This window comes from Bombina bombina, chromosome 2, assembly GCF_027579735.1.
Source record: "Bombina bombina isolate aBomBom1 chromosome 2, aBomBom1.pri, whole genome shotgun sequence".
Classification (NCBI taxonomy): domain Eukaryota; kingdom Metazoa; phylum Chordata; class Amphibia; order Anura; family Bombinatoridae; genus Bombina; species Bombina bombina.
This window is the reverse complement of record NC_069500.1, coordinates 1,207,896,893-1,207,913,971: the sequence shown is the minus strand read 5'-3', so window position 1 is coordinate 1,207,913,971 and position 17,079 is coordinate 1,207,896,893. Positions and strand designations below refer to the sequence as shown.

The window sequence follows — 17,079 nt, the reverse complement described above, 5'->3', positions numbered from 1 at the left end:
TGTTAAATCATTTTTTACAGTTTGAACATAGAAATCAATTATTTAAATTAATCATGTCAGTGTCCCTTTAAGACAAAATAGATTCATTCATCATTACATTATTTTTATTAAAAACTATTGATATATAAATCTAATTATCTGTTGGAGTTACTTTATATATATCTGCATACTCTAACAGCACCATGATTACATATTAGTAATAATAAAGTTTGTTATGTATTGTGATAAATATGTGTTGTGTCCTAAACAAGATTACTGTACATTGAAAAAATGGCTCGATGTGACACATGTTTGTTTAGATTTGTCAACAGATGCTCCTCAATATGTGGTTTGTGTGTATTCTTGTAACTTCTTAAGGACATATGACGGAATTATTCCGTCATAAAACAATTGAGCTAAGTGAAAGCTGTGTCCTTAAAGGGTTAAGAACATTGATCATTGGGTATATTTAGATATGCAATAGCAGCATCTGAGATGAATTTGATGTCTAATGTAGTCTGACATTAAACATATGTTGAATACAGATATGTTTACAGAATCCCCTTGATTCAATCAAGCATTTTCTGGTGTAATGACTGCTCTATTATTCACATTTTAAAGTTGATTAATGTTAAAATTCTAGACAGATGTGATTTAGTGATATCCAAAATGTGTTTAATAATATATATCTATATCATTCATAGAGAGAGTTGGTGTGGGGAGCCCACAGGAATCCAGCAGTGACATAGAGCCGCCTTTGCGGGCTCCTGGTAAGTCCATTGACTCATTTATATGTAATTGAAGGTGTATTGCTAATCAATATTATGATCATGATTCCGATGAAGCATAACATTATAAAAAATCATAGAATTTATCTTCTGATTATATATTTATTTTTTATATTGAGCGATTAATAATTTCTACTTTATTATTCTACACATTTGTTATTCATAAGATGTCTAACATATGTTTTTTTCATTTTTTAATTTTTTTAACAACAGTCATCAAGTGATACACACATGAGAAATCTTAAATGTTCTATGTACTATGCTTTTATGAATTTAACATTAAGACAAACAATACATTAAGATTCTGATTTATTGACAATAACAAATCTATTGTCATTTGTATGCTCCATCAAAATGATGTAAATCATAACTTTGTGTGTGTATATCTTTAATGCAACATTGATGTGCGTATTTGAGCAACAGTAACATATGTTATAATATCTGATCTTAAGGTGTACACAACATGTTATGTTTTACAGAGATTGATGTCACATGTGGGATGGAGGAGGAAGAGGCTGCCTTGGAGTCTGATGGTATGTGAAATATATCTATCATGTTTCCAACATGTTTCTTTTTTTGAAATCATTTTATTGAAGACATTCAAAGTCTACAGCTTTTTCCCTTTAAAAAGGAATATTATTTGTCTGTTCAAATACACTACTGCCCCCTTTCTATATCAGGCAGCATGAAAATCTGCTTGTATATATTTTTTTAAGAATATATAATTCATGCCATCATTATGTCACATGCATATTCCATGCCAAAACACAATAATAAGTTTCACATTGTACAGACAGTCATTGAGATTCATCTGAGTGCCTATATAGATACCATATCCTCATTTCAGAATAGTTTACAGATTCAAACACACTTCGAGGTATATTGAAAACATAATCAATTTTAAATGCGTTGATTTGATGTCAGGATGTATGAGATGTTAATATATTTATTTTACATTTTCAGATGGATCCACCACTTCTGGTCATCTGGATTCCGCCCCTGCCCAGTCACAGACCCCTCCCCGTGCACACACCCCTGACCATGGCCACACCTCTGCACACACCCAGAGCCCTTCCCATCACCAAACCCATGACCATGCCCCGACCACTGCCAGCCCTTCCCATATTTCATATCCTGTCCCTCCCAAAAAACGCCCATACACCCCCCTTCGCCGCTCTCCCCGTATTCTGGCCCGTACAGCTGCCCAGACCCAAACTCCCCACTCCCCAGCTGTACGGCCTACCCTGGAGCAGCAGCTCACCACTCCCCAAGCCATTCCCATCCCTCCCCGAGCCAATCCCATCCCTTCCCCCTGTTTAAACCTTCATTGTCCTGGGTGTCAGATTGTCCTTCCCAGGCACAGCTGTAAGTATCATTCTAAATACACTTTATAAGATACTTAAAGGTACAGTGAAGTTCAATTGGTTAAATTGTGATTCAAATCCAGCATGCAATGTTAAGCCAATGTATCATAGAATACTCTTATGAATTATTCGTCATTCTCTTGATATATTTATTGAAAACAACTTATTCCTATAATTAGTTTAAACAATAAAATAAATGTGGCCATCATTTCTTTATTGTTGGATGAATGTATCCATCAACCAGCATGCACAAACAAGGTTCATCAACAAATATTGGCTTCCATAAAAACCAACATTCTTGCATTCAAAATATAGCTTGACAATTAAAACATATAATGAATATGTGTAATTTCTAAAGATTTGTCATGTCATGCTCTATCTGAATCAGTCCATTAAATATTTAGGTTCAGTGTCCCTTTAATTGGATATCACTACATATACCAAACACCACTACTTGGATCCAAAATTTTATGTCCAAATGTGGATACATTATCTCTTGTCTAACCCAGTGGGAATGTAATTTCTTCTGGTTGCTATGTTTACACAGCTTGTCCTCAATGCCAAAATGTTTAAGGATAGGTGTGCCTACCACAGTCTAAATTGAATTTTTAAATTGCTGATGTAAGTACAATGTAAATCCTTTAACAAGATTTGATACACTCAAGCTGTATAAGTGGATCATCTAAAACCAATTAAAGGGTTCAACATGTTTGAGTAACATGAGCCTTTAATGATTTCTGTCTGTCTGAATAACCTAATTCATGTGTAAAGAATATATGAAAAATAATTGATGTAAATAATTATTTGTCTTTATGATGACAATGTATGTATTAAAATCTTTTATTCTGTTGTGTAATTATCCTTAATATTAATTTTTATTTTATTTTAGGCTGTGACTCAGCATGGCTCATGCTAGAAGGGATAGCAAGAGTAGAGCAGGCCGTGTTGAGGAACGCAGCTGTCCTGAGAGGGATGAACGACACCATGCAGGCCCAGCTCCGGGTTCAGGACTTGACTCTGCGTGAAATTATGCAATTACGTTCAAGGCCTGAATCTGGAGCTGGACATGCACAGGACAATGAAGAGGATGACCAGTAAGTGGAGGATCTGGATATGCTCCATGGTGGCAGATAATAATCCTCCGTCCACATGTTGAATTTGTATTTATATTGTTGCCCTTTGGCCTTTTTATCAGTTTTTTGTTGTGCCTGTTGCACTCTTTTACCTTGTCATGTGTCTCCAATGAGGCTATGCTGGCCCTTGGCAACTCTCTTCATGGACTGTGATGCACTGTGTTACCTTGTCATGTGTCTCCAATGAGGCTATGCTGGCCCTTGGCAACTCTCTTCATGGACTGTGATGCACTGTGTTACCTTGTCATGTGTCTCCAATGAGGCTATGCTGGCCCTTGGCAACTCTCTTCATGGACTGTGATGCACTGTGTTACCTTGTCATGTGTCTCCAATGGGGCTATGCTGGCCCTTGGCAACTCTCTTCATGGACTGTGATGCACTGTGTTACCTTGTCATGTGTCTCCAATGAGGCTATGCTGGCCCTTGGCAACTCTCTTCATGGACTGTGATGCACTGTGTTACCTTGTCATGTGTCTCCAATGAGGCTATGCTGGCCCTTGGCAACTCTCTTCATGGACTGTGATGCACTGTGTTACCTTGCCATGTGTCTCCAATGGGGCTATGCTGGCCCTTGGCAACTCTCTTCATGGACTGTGATGCACTGTGTTACCTTGCCATGTGTCTCCAATGGGGCTATGCTGGCCCTTGGCAACTCTCTTCATGGACTGTGATGCACTGTGTTACCTTGTCATGTGTCTCCAATGGGGCTATGCTGGCCCTTGGCAACTCTCTTCATGGACTGTGATGCACTGTGTTACCTTGTCATGTGTCTCCAATGAGGCTATGCTGGCCCTTGGCAACTCTCTTCATGGACTGTGATGCACTGTGTTACCTTGCCATGTGTCTCCAATGGGGCTATGCTGGCCCTTGGCAACTCTCTTCATGGACTGTGATGCACTGTGTTACCTTGTCATGTGTCTCCAATGGGGCTATGCTGGCCCTTGGCAACTCTCTTCATGGACTGTGATGCACTGTGTTACCTTGTCATGTGTCTCCAATGGGGCTATGCTGGCCCTTGGCAACTCTCTTCATGGACTGTGATGCACTGTGTTACCTTGTCATGTGTCTCCAATGAGGCTATGCTGGCCCTTGGCAACTCTCTTCATGGACTGTGATGCACTGTGTTACCTTGTCATGTGTCTCCAATGAGGCTATGCTGGCCCTTGGCAACTCTCTTCATGGACTGTGATGCACTGTGTTACCTTGCCATGTGTCTCCAATGGGGCTATGCTGGCCCTTGGCAACTCTCTTCATGGACTGTGATGCACTGTGTTACCTTGTCATATGGCTCATATATTCCTTATTTTTAAAAGATTATTTATAAACGTTGTGTATGTTTTCTTACATACTAATAAAATAAATTTTATTTCACAAATCTTTGTCCTCATTCTTCCTGTTATTTTTTGCAAGCTCTAGTTTATGTTGTTTATCCTTAAAGGGACCTAACAAATCTATTTGTTATAATGAAATCATATATGTAAGACAATAGTAAATGACTTTAAGATTAACATCTCCAATGTAATCTTATTATTTGTGTTTATATTATTTTCTCTTAGCTCTATCATTGCCTGATTATGATTAGCAGAGTAATTTCTTTATATATGTATATATATTTTTGTATTTGTGTATATATGTATATTTAAATGTTCATATCCATGTGTGTATTTATAAACTCTGCATGAATTGATGCACCTTTACAAAATGATCTGAGTATTGATACAATGATATAATCCCTGTAAAGTGTTCATTTTATTTAAATAGTATTGACTATGTGTATGCTCTTTTTAAAAACAAAATAATGTCCCTTTAAGTGATGTTGATCACTATTGTAAATGAATGTATTTCCATTTGTAAAGCGTTTTTGTCCTTTTTACAAGAACAAGGACATATAATTTTATTAATAAACAATCTTATTGTAATGTTGACAGCACCTGTATTTCATTTTCAAATCTATATTATTGTCAAAGTGTAACCAAATCAATCTCTGTGTGTAATACAAATAATGTAGATGATGAATATTAGTTAACTAATATGTTAACAAAATACATCTCCTCCCATATATGGCTATAGGTAGGCTGACCATAATTAAACTTGAATAAATGACACGTTTAATCAATACATGTATAACTATTGTTATTCAACAACAATCCAAACATATCTTAAAACATCAATGGCATATGTATTTCTCATGTGTATCTTTTAAATGTTAAAGATATACACCATAGCTATAGTTCAAGGGACAGTCAAGTCCGAAAAGATGATTCATGATTTGGTGACATTCCTAGATAGCAATCTACACACATACTAGTTCATAAAATATAAATACGTTTCTTAATGATATGCCAAGATGTCACTGAGTCCTTGTATTGTCTGCGGTTTTTCAGCGATCTCGGATGCGCCATTTTGCTTAAGACGTCACCTGCCAGGCTGTCCAATGATTCCTTGTATTGACTGACGTTCTTACGTGATCAGGAATATGCCTTTTATTGGATTGCGTTTTGACGCGATCAAGGATGCGCCTTTTTTTTTTGGGCGTTCTTACGTGATCAATAATGTGCCTTTCATTGGATGGCGTTCTTACGTGATCAAGGAAGCGCCATGTTAAGACGGCACATGTAAAGTTAAAAAAACGTGTGATTGGATTGCGTAGTCCCGCAATATTTGTGCACGTTAAAAACGTTTGTGACTGCATGCAATTTTAAAAAGCTTGCGAATATGTATTATTTGCATCATGTTACATTGTTGACCCGTAGCTGATAAAGACCAACACATTCTCTTTTGCTGGATGTCTGGTTGAATCAACGAACGAAAGCAAAATGTTTTCATGCATAGGATATTTCTAGGCAAGTGCAAATCTCTACAGTCCATGTTTAATATGTTTGTCAACAATGTTCCTTTTTCTTAAAAATTAATGTTGTGTTTAATGTTGAACATATCTAATTAATAAATATGCGCTATTGTGTTTGAATAAAGTAATCAATATGCATTTATCATATGCTAAATATATGATGCCGACTTCTTCTAAATGTAATTTCGTTGTATATTTTATGAAAGGTTCATTAGACACTCACATTATAAATAAAAATATTTGATTTTGTCTATAGTTAGATAGTCCATTGTTTAACCAATAGGTTTATTTTGTCTTGTGTTGTAAGAAAATGTAAGTTATTTTCTTACTCCTCGCAAAGCCAATGAGTTTCATGTGAGTACCATCTCCAGCTTTGTCCAGTTTGTGTAAAGGTTCTTTTCATATGTTAATGATGGGGTATTGTGTTTTACGGTTGTAATGGTGGTTCATCTATATTTAAAATATAGCTAACCCTATTTTATTTGCAAGTGTTTGAAGCTTTTTAATATTGCTATCAGTATATGTTAATCTTGTTGTTTGTAGTAGTGTCTATTACATACAGTTATGTAAAAAATATAGGATACTGTCCCTTGAATGCAAATGTTGTTTTTTTGTATCATGTATGAGATCCACATAGTTTAATCTTCAAATATATTTTTGTTAGCATATTTCACCCCCCCACTCCTAAAAGGAATTTAAACCATATTCATTGTTAAAATAAAAATAGTTACAATAAAATATTAACACAATAATGTCTCTTAAAGAAAATAGACTTTATTTAACACGTCAATATAAATGTGATTTTCAAATTTTTTTTTGGAAAAAGTACATGTAGATATAGCAACAAGCTTAAAATGTGTTAGCATATGTAATGTTGTTAAAGGGACAGTTTCGAAAAAATTTTTTTTTACATTATTCGAAAAGTAAATTCTGTAATAACAAGGATATCAAATGTTTCTCAACAATTGAACATTTGTCTGGGTTTATTTAAATTTGCTATCTAAACCTATGAGGTTGGTGTGCTCATTTCTTAAATCTTGAAGAGTGCTTGTAATCATTATACAATTTGAGCACTAGAGGGCATTTGGATAGCATTTGTATATGTAAAACCTTGTGCTCATACAGCATATTATTGACCATGTATTGATCATTGATATCTAAAATGTTGTTATGTCAGAACAACAAATAAGTGGTCATTTTTCATAGTCATAGATACAAGGGTAAGCACATAAGTCACACATGTATTTCTCCATGTTTTGTTGTTTCAAACTTTATAATGCGTAATACAGTGTTTTCTTTGTAATCAATAATTTTCTGACTGTCCCTTTAAGCTGTGTTATTGGCATTCAAACAGTAATATGCCATCATGGATAATTGTTATGGTAATTTAGTTAGCGATTCGGGAAACAGTTTGGACATCACATCACAGAAACCAATCAATATCATGAACAAGGATAGGTATGTGATGATGTGGTTTTCACACACTTATAACCCACACTCTGCAAAGAATCTTCCTCCATGGACCCGGTCCCATAGAAGTCGATTATATACAGAGTGTGGTCCACAAGTGTATGAAAACCACATCATCACATACCTATCCATTACCCAAAAAAAATAATTTAAGATGGAAAAAAATACTTACTTCCTCTTCCTTCCCCTCTTCCCACGGGGCTGAGGCTCTGGGAGAGGCAACTGCCGACTCCGAAGAGTCCTCCTTGGAGCTGTTGTGGGAGGAGTGGAAGGAAGAGTACTGGGACGACCAAGGTGAGGAGTAGATGGCTGAGGAGGAGGAGGAGAAGATGGATGAGGAGGAGAAGATGGCTGAGGAGGAGGAGGAGTAGATGGCTGAGGAGGAGGAGGAGTAGATGGCTGAGGAGGAGGATGATGAGATGGGCCGGCAGGAGGAGATGGCCCAGCAGCAAGAGGCCCAGCAACAAGAGGCCCAGCAACAGGAGGTAGACCAGCATGCGCCTCCCGGAAAAATGTGAACATTTCCTGATGAAGATTGAACATTCTTGTTTGTCCTTCTTGTATTGTATTCAGTATACTGATTATTTCAGTTTGGCCTTGAATTATTTGATTCTGCCCATCAAGTATTCTGCGCCGTCCTTCTATGTTTTCTATCCGGGAGGTACGCATCTGGTCTATGTACTCCAGTAGAACCCGCACCTCCGCTATTTCTTCTTGTTGTGCCTGTTGAACCCGTGCACGGCGGGGTGCCCGTGCACGGCGGAGTGCGGGTCTTTGAGGGACCTCAGGTTCCGCGGGTTCAGCGGGATCCTCCTGTGCTTCCGGGGCCTCTTGATCATCTCCCGTGCGCTGTTCGTCACGGGGGGCCTCTTCCCTCCGAAGTGGGAATTCCTCACCACCACTCTCATCCCGGGGAGATGCAGGAGGCTGTGCTGCCTCGTCCCCAGACTCTGTATATTAAAAAAAAAAGAAAAAAAGAAATGTATATATTAGCATATTTGCAAATAAAGTTTTAAATGACTTAGCTTACGATACAATTACAAATGCAGAATCATTAATCCACTTTGAAATCTAACAAACAATCAATTCTATTTCCGCTTTTTCTAAACAGTGTTTGTGATATCTGGTCAATGTGAATGTTTTTGCGTTTGTTTTCAGTCTGTTTAAATGCACACCTAACCTATAGCCTAGATACTGATGTAACCGCTAAGTAATAGAATGCGTGTAAACAGCGTAATAGCATTAATCTGATCCTTAACACATGAAACCCAATGTTTTATCTTTCATGATTTATAAGCATACATTTAGTATAAACTTTCGAATGTACTTTTGTTATCTAATTAGCTTCATTCTCTGGATATTCTTTGATGAAAAGCATATCTAAATATGTTTATAAGATTCTGATTGTTAGCTGAATATAGCTGCCTCCTGTGATTGTTTCACCGTGTGCATGGCTATTTCTTCATTAAAATATATCTCAAGAATGATTCAAATTATGTAATATAAGTACATTTGAATGTTTTGTCAAATTGTATTCGCTACCTCAATCATGAAAGTAAATGTTTGCGTATAGTGTCCATTGAAATACATTCGTATGTGAAATTATTGTTCAATGAGCTTACCGTCAGATGAGAGTGGCAGGTTCCCGGTATCGATTCCTCCGATACCGACTACTTCCACCTCGGAGATGCTGGGCCGCAACATTTCCTCCCATCTGCAGTACTCCATTTCAAGGGCAGGGCCGCCACCGGTCCCTGCAGCATGTCGGGCCTCCAGGCTTAACTTTTTTTTAAGTTCAAGTTTACAGTCCCGGTACCGATGTTTGATGGAATCCATATCCCGGTTCCGGCCACCCACTGCATTGACTGCATTCCGAATCTCGTTCCAGAGCCTCCTCCTGTCAGTCGGGGTAGTCTTCTGGTGCTGCAGCATCCTATACCTGGCCATATAGGCCTCTACGAGGGCCTCCTTCTCCTCCATCGTAAACCTCGCCTCCCTAGTCGCCTTGGCCTTCCCCTGTGACGATGCCCTCTGTTTCCCGGACTGTGAAGCCCTACTCTGACCGCCACTGGGCCCAGCCACTTGGTCATCTTGAACCAAGTGGCTGGGTCCACCCACCGCTTCCACCCCCGCTTCCTGCCCCCCTTCCTGCCCCCCTTCCTGCCCTGTTCCTCTCCCCCTCCCTCTACTCCCCCCTCTACCTGTCCCCTGCCTGGCCTCCATCTCCTCCCTAAACTAAACCCCAAATAATCAAAAAAAAGTGAGTGTGATGAAATGAAAGGGGGTCAAAATAAAGAACTAAAAAGACAAAAAAGGTGCTTAAAGTGTGAGGGATGTAAAAAAAAAAGAGGGTAAGGAGTATTTAAATAAACGAAAAGAATAAGACTAAAAGGAGGATATGTAAACTAAATGTAACTAGGGGATGGGTATGGGATGGGTATGGGGTATGGGATAAGAGTAAATGGGATGAAAGGGAATGGGACTACAAGGAATGGGGTATGGAGTGTAGTATGAGGGGGTAGGGGGTATGGAGTGTATGTAGTGTTATTGATAAGTGTATGTATGTATTGAATGTGTTTGCGTGTAAATGTGTTAAGTGTACAGATAAATCACTCGCTCGCTAACTAACACTACTTCTAATTCTCAATAACAAACACTCCCACTAACGCTCACTAACTACCACTAACTGACGCTCACACTAACAACTATCACTAATAACTCCCACTAACTCACTCACGCTCCCACTAACAGACTCTCTCCCACTCCCGCTAACTCCCACTAACTCACTCACTCTCTCACGCTAACACTACCAACTGACTATCTCACGCTAACACTACCAACTGACTCTCTCACGCTAACACTACCAACTGACTATCTCACGCTAACACACTCTCAAAAATTCGCAAAATCTCTATTCTTAAATCTCCAAAGACCCACCAGCAACACAGTCAAAGAAGCCCTGCTTGTGTGGTGCTTATATACCCTGTGTAAATGTTTAATGATGTCCCAATTTCCATTGTAATTAGTGTTCAGGTGTGCTTTATTAGCAATTAATATTATTGCAATGTGTATTAGGTGTGTTAATTTGCGCATGCTCATTTTGAGTTGGTATTTGTGGAATGTGTAGAATGCGATGATGTCATAGTGGTCGTTTTCTCTAACATTGTCCAATAGTATTCTTTTTAAATGTGAATTTGCGATGGTGTGTTCTTCGTGAAGTGTTGTATATGTATGTTTTTCATAATATATAATGATATTGAATGCGATTTTTTTTTTAGTGTATGTATATATTTTTTATTCCTTGTTGTTATTGTGCGATTTTCCGCATCTTAAAGTATATGCGTATTCCCCGTATAAATAGTATTAAAACTTCCCCCGCTTGTGAATGTGTAATGCTTGTGTGCTTTGTTGATTGATTGATGTTGTGACATTTGCGGCGTGTTATTGTTGTGCATGATGTGGTATGCGTCATATGACCGAGCTGTGCGTATTCTCGCGAGATCGAGTGTTAGGTAAAAAAAGCTATTTTTTGCCTTTCCCATTGATCTCTATGGGAGACTGTCTAACGCGGGCAGGATTACGCGTGTGACATACACGCGTTAGGAGCATCGTTAGATGGTCTTATATTAACTCTAAATACCGGAGTCAAACAATGACGTGCGTTAGACATAAAACACGCGTGGCGTTAACAGCCCATCTACCGCCGAACTCTAAATCTAGCCGTTGGTGTTTCAATGTTTATTATAGGGAATCAGAGAAAAAGGGGACAGCACAGCAATAATTCCAGATTGTTTTTTTCTCCTTTCTTTTTAATTTAAAAGGACATTAAAGACAATTTTTCTGTGTGTAATAAAATTACTTTTTTAAATTTATTGAAGTTTTTTTTATCATCTTCAAGGACTGGGCACTCCTCTCCTTTTGTTAAAGAAACTACTGCAAAATATGTTATATAACGTCAGGGATGCAATATAACCTTGTGTAATTTGTTAATGATTGTTTGGTATTGTACAATCTTTAATGCAATTTATTTTTATATAGCGCTGCACACATTTTTGGTGCTTTAAAAATAACTGATGATACATAAACCTTAAAGTAAAGGATGTATTTAAAACATAACCATGGCAAAATAATTCTGTCACCACACCTTAACCCTAACTGCAGTTTCCTCCTTTAACCATTAATTATGACTAGCCAGATTCTTCCGCTCTTCATTTATCCGTAACTACAACCTCCTCCATCACATATTAACCCCTTAAGAATCAAGGACGTATGCCGTATGTCCTAAAAAAAAAATACAGTTAACGTACGGCGTGCGTCCTTGGTCTTGGAAAGTGGTGGAATCAATCCTGATCTCTTCCAGCCGCTTTCCAGTTATTGTAGTGATGACTCGATATTGAGGCATCCTGCAATAACATTTTTTACCCCTCCGATGCAGAGAGAGTCCCCCTGTGGCCCTCTCTGCACCGGACATCGATGGCCCGGACATGTGGCCCTCTCTGCACCGGACATCATTAGTGGGAGCCAATGTGGGAGACGGGTGGGCAGCCATCGATGGCTTCTTTCAGTTAGATGGGGATGGATCGGGGGTGGGGTCGCCGGGGGGCGCGCACATGCATTGGGGCGGCGGGCGCGTGCACGGGGAGGGAGCGGGTGGGAACTGCTACACTACAGAAAAAGTTTATGTTAATAAGTGGGAAAAGTGGGGGGATGGATAAAAAAGGATCTAAGGGATCTGGGAGAGGGTAGGGGGTTGGTCTTTGGGAGGGGGAAGCTACACTACAGAAAAAAAAATCTATTTTATTCTAAACTGGGTATTGGCAGACAGCTGTCAGTACCCAAGATGGCTCCCAATAAGGTAGAGGAGGAGGGTTAGAGAGCTGTTTGGGGGGGGGGGGTCGGGGAGGTTGGGGGCTAAGGGGGATCTTACACAGCAGCATATATAAATATGCTATGAAAAAATAAAATAAATAAAAGATACCTTTTATTTTAGTACTGGCAGACTTTCTGCCAGTTCTTAAGATGGCAGGGACAATTGTAACTAGCGCTAATTTTGAAAGTAGTTTGGAAATAGCAAAGTGCTACTTGTATTTATTGCCCTATAACTTGCAAAAAAAGCAAAGAACATGTTAACATTGGGTATTTCTAAACTCAGAACAAAATTTAGAATCTATTTAGACTGGATGTTTTTTGGTGGTTGTAGATGTGTAACAGATTTTGGGGGTCAAATTTAGAAAAAGTGTGTTTTTTATTTTTTTTCCTCATATTTTATAATTTTTTTATAGTAAATTATAAGATATGATGAAAATAATGGAATCTTTAGAAAGTCCATTTAATGGCGAGAAAAACGGTATATAATATGTGTGGGTACAGTAAATGAGTAAGAAGAAAATTACAGCTAAACACAAACACTGCAAAAATGTAATAATAGCCTTGGTCCCAAACGGACAGAAAATGGAAAAGTGCTGTGGTCATTAAGGGGTTAAAGGGACACTGAACCCATCTTTCGTGATTCAGATAGAGAATTAAATTTTAAGCATCTTTCTAATTTACTCCTATTATCAAATTTTCTTCATTCTCTTGGTATCTTTATTTGAAATGCAAGAATGTAAGTTTAGATGCCGGCCCATTTTTGGTGAACAACCTGGGTTGTCCTTGCTGATTGGTGGATAAATTTATCCACCAATAAAGAACTGCTGTCCAGAGTCTGAACCTAAAAAAGATTAGATGTCTTCTTTTTCAAATAAAGATAGAAAGAGAACGAAGAAAAATTGATAATAGGAGTAAATTAGAAAGTTGCTTAAAATGGCATGCTCTATCTGAATCACAAAAGAAAACATTTGGGTTCAGTGTCCCTTTAACTATACTAGCTTAGTCCCTTCCTAATGCAATTAACCCCTAACTGTGGTCCCCTCTTTCAGCTAGGAATCCCTTTGCAAGCAATAAACCTTAACCAGAAAGGGCTCCATTTATGAAGCATCAAATGTTGCTTCAGAGGCCCATCATTTCAGGGTTGCCTGAAACGGAAGTTAAGAAGTAGCTGGCATAAAATCGTTGCTGCTTAATCTGTCTGCCACCTTTTAGGTGATGGATTGAAATCATTCCGATACGATCAGGATGATTGACAGCCCCTGCTAGTGGCAGATTGGCCGCCAGTGAGCAGGTGGTTGCATTGCACAAGCGATTCACTAGAAATGCTTGTGCAATGATAAATGCAGACAGCTTATGCTGTCGGCATTTAGAGATGTCGAGGGGACTTGATTTGCTATAGTGAATCATGTCCGCTCAACATTTAATAAATCTACTACATTGTCTTGACTCGACTCTACATTTAGCTTAAATTACTGACCTAATTCCTTCTTGTTACAGTTAACCATAACCTCACATTTACACACATCCACATCCAATGGAACCCTCCTTAATGATAATGATTACATTTTGTAAGATTTTTCTTGGCCATAGGATGCTTAAAGTGAATGTAAAGTTAACACGGATGCCTCACGGCCTCATATAGACTTTTAAAAACTTTAAAAACCTTTAAAAATTATCCAGAGTTTAAGTCATTAAGTAATTTTATATATTTATTTATTTCCTTAAATTTGTACTGATCCGCTGATAAGCGCAGCTCTCCCGCCCGCCACATTGTCTAATTGATTCACAGATGACGATTCTTTAAACAACTAATCTTTGTTTCCCGGGCCGTGACGTTTATGCAAAGGGGCTGAATGCTCCGGGGGGGGGGGGGGAAACAAAGATTAGTTGTTTGAAGAATCGTCAGCTGTCATTCAATTAGACAATATAGCGGGTGGGAGAGCTGCGCTTATCTATGGATCTGTAAAAATGTAAAAATGTAGGGAAATAAATAAATATCAACAATTTCATGAATTAAACTCAGGCTAATTTTTAAAAGTCTATACGATGATGTGAGGCATCCGTGTGAACTTTACATTTACTTTAATGTTTTCTTTCCATATTGGTCTGAATAGAGCCTGGGTCATAGAAATCTTTACATGTAGATATTCTAAATACTCTAAATGTAACTCATGTGATTTAACAAATTCATGCAGACATCATTCTAATGGCTTAGAAAAGTGTCAGTAAAAAAGTTTATAAAAATGAAATTGAAGATTTTGCATAACATTCTAAAAGACTGGAATCTAGGAAATATTCCTATGATTTTTTATATTGTATGTGATCAATTGACTGTCCCCTTATAATAAGAGCATAGTAATAAATAACAGATTTCCATCTTATGTAATGCACTGTGGAGATATAGCAGTTTACTGACAATTGAAATAGTTAATGATCCTCATGGATTTCCTTAGAATATTGTTTAATAAATATATTTAAATAACATACGTACAGAGATCTATTAAGTCCAAAAAACACAATACATTTAGCTTTTAAATTCATATTCAGCAGACTACTAATGAATAACTGCCAAGTGAATGTTCACAGCTGCATGTTCTGCACAATAGACTTTCAATTATTGCTCAGCAGTGCCAACCTATACACACTTTACACATTATGTAAATCTATGAACTTCTAATGGAAACATCTAGTTTAGAGTTTCACGTTAATTTACATAAATCAGCTATCTGGCCTCTTTCCTGATACCCTTATACTAACAATTCATCGAAAATACTACTGAAAAGATAATTTCATGTTTTAAAAGATCTTGCTCTTCATTTATCACCTAATTGGTATTTCATCCAGTCGTGCATTTTGTGTAAAGATTTATATTTATTTATGCCAGCTTACAGCTGAGCTCTCAGCTCTGTCTAGGTTTCTCTTTTTAAAACTGATGATGCCTTTTGCAGGCACTTTTCAGATACGCACAACTTTACAATTTCATTGACTGAGTAAAAAAAATTGACATGTGTAAATTGGTCACACATATTCAACATTTTGGAACATGAAGATACAACAAGAAAAAAGAATAAAAGGGCCCAGAGACGAACTATATCTAACTGGGCATGATATCATTTGTGTAAATGTGATCCTTTATAGCTTCTTTTGAAGATTTAGCCAGCACAGGAAATATCATTTTTTTTTAATTCAAGCTACTTCTTTCATTGAAGGGAATACAACCTTCATTCTTTTAGTTGAGTGTGTCTCTTACTTGTTTCCCAAGTGTTAGAAACCAAAAATATCCTTATATTGCTTGTATTACATTCCACTAGAAAACTGACCAATCTTTTTAAATAAAGGGTAACATTGAAAATGTTATTCGCATACGGGCAGATGTTATTAATGTTAACAACACTTTTATATAAACATATTACTAAATGAGGAAAATATATATACATAAGATATAACAAATTATTTAGCTGCAGCAACGCAGGGTTTGGTAAAAGGAGAAAAGGAATATAGAAGTGGTGTCTACCTAAAAGTATTTGAGGGCAGCATTATGAAAGACAATTATGTTCAAGCCAATGATCTTTTCAGATGTACAATATATTTTCACCATCAATCTAATTTAATTAGAACTAATTTGCTTGTATTAATTTACTTCCCTAAGAAACAGACATCATAACACAGAAAGCATAATCTTTTTTGGGTAGTTTAAGATCCTCCTCTTATAATTTATTTCATCCCTGTGAAAAATGATTGGACCAAATATATGATATGGATGCTCAGTGAGTGCTACTAATCTAAGATGATAAAATAACAGTAAATATAATTTAATTTCTATTTACCTAGGATTAACCTAGTAGCACTCACCGACAAAATAACTTAAAATCAATTATAGCAACTATAATGAATACTTTGGTATTCAAAGTATTAGAACTGGACTGCAATGAAAAATAGGCACAAGCATTTAAAGGCAGAGCAGCCCACATGAGTTAGACCTCTATCTAGACCATATCTCTCTTCCTGTATAATAGCCAGACAGAAAATATACTTTCTGCTTTACAAAATAGGCAGACTGTAACAGCTTTCCTATTGTTACCAATTTTAAGAGGCACTGGGGCTTCTATATAGCAGCAAGGCTAACATTAAAGCCCAGCCCACTGGGCATTTGCCCTGTATGCCTTTTGGCCAGCCTGGGGCCTGCAAAGTATTAAGCTGGTGCATGTAATAACATTTAATAAACATGTACATTTCCCAAGTACATCATTTACTTTTTCCTATGGTATAAGTGTTTTTAGGAACCTACATAATGTTTTGCTTATTAACATGCTAATTAGTTTCTGAATGTTAATTGCCATGGCTTCACTGTATTTACTGTCATTCTAGAGTTTCAAGAACAGGTTATAGGGTTGCTTTTGTCATGCTGATTGATCATTGTTAAAATTCCTGATTCAATACTGATGCTAATTGTCTGTAAGTTGATAAAGGCTCAATTATCTAGATATCTGTTAATACATTAATATTATCCTTTCACAATCTAAAAGAACACTTAAAACCGTTCAAGAAAGTGTAATCATTTAACATCAATCATTCTAAAACAGCATACCCTACCGCAAGTTAAGAATGAATGTCCAATGCTTCTTAAA

At 37.3% G+C, this 17,079-nt stretch overlaps 1 long non-coding RNA gene across 1 annotated transcript; it reads left to right on the top strand.

Annotated features, from left to right (window-relative positions):
• The first annotated feature begins 695 nt into the window (after positions 1-695).
• LOC128648214 (uncharacterized) lies at positions 696-1,916 on the top strand. Its single transcript, XR_008400540.1, has 3 exons — positions 696-749; positions 1,247-1,300; positions 1,731-1,916. It is a non-coding gene; the product is annotated as an uncharacterized LOC128648214 (long non-coding RNA).
• Positions 1,917-17,079: the final 15,163 nt, after the last annotated feature.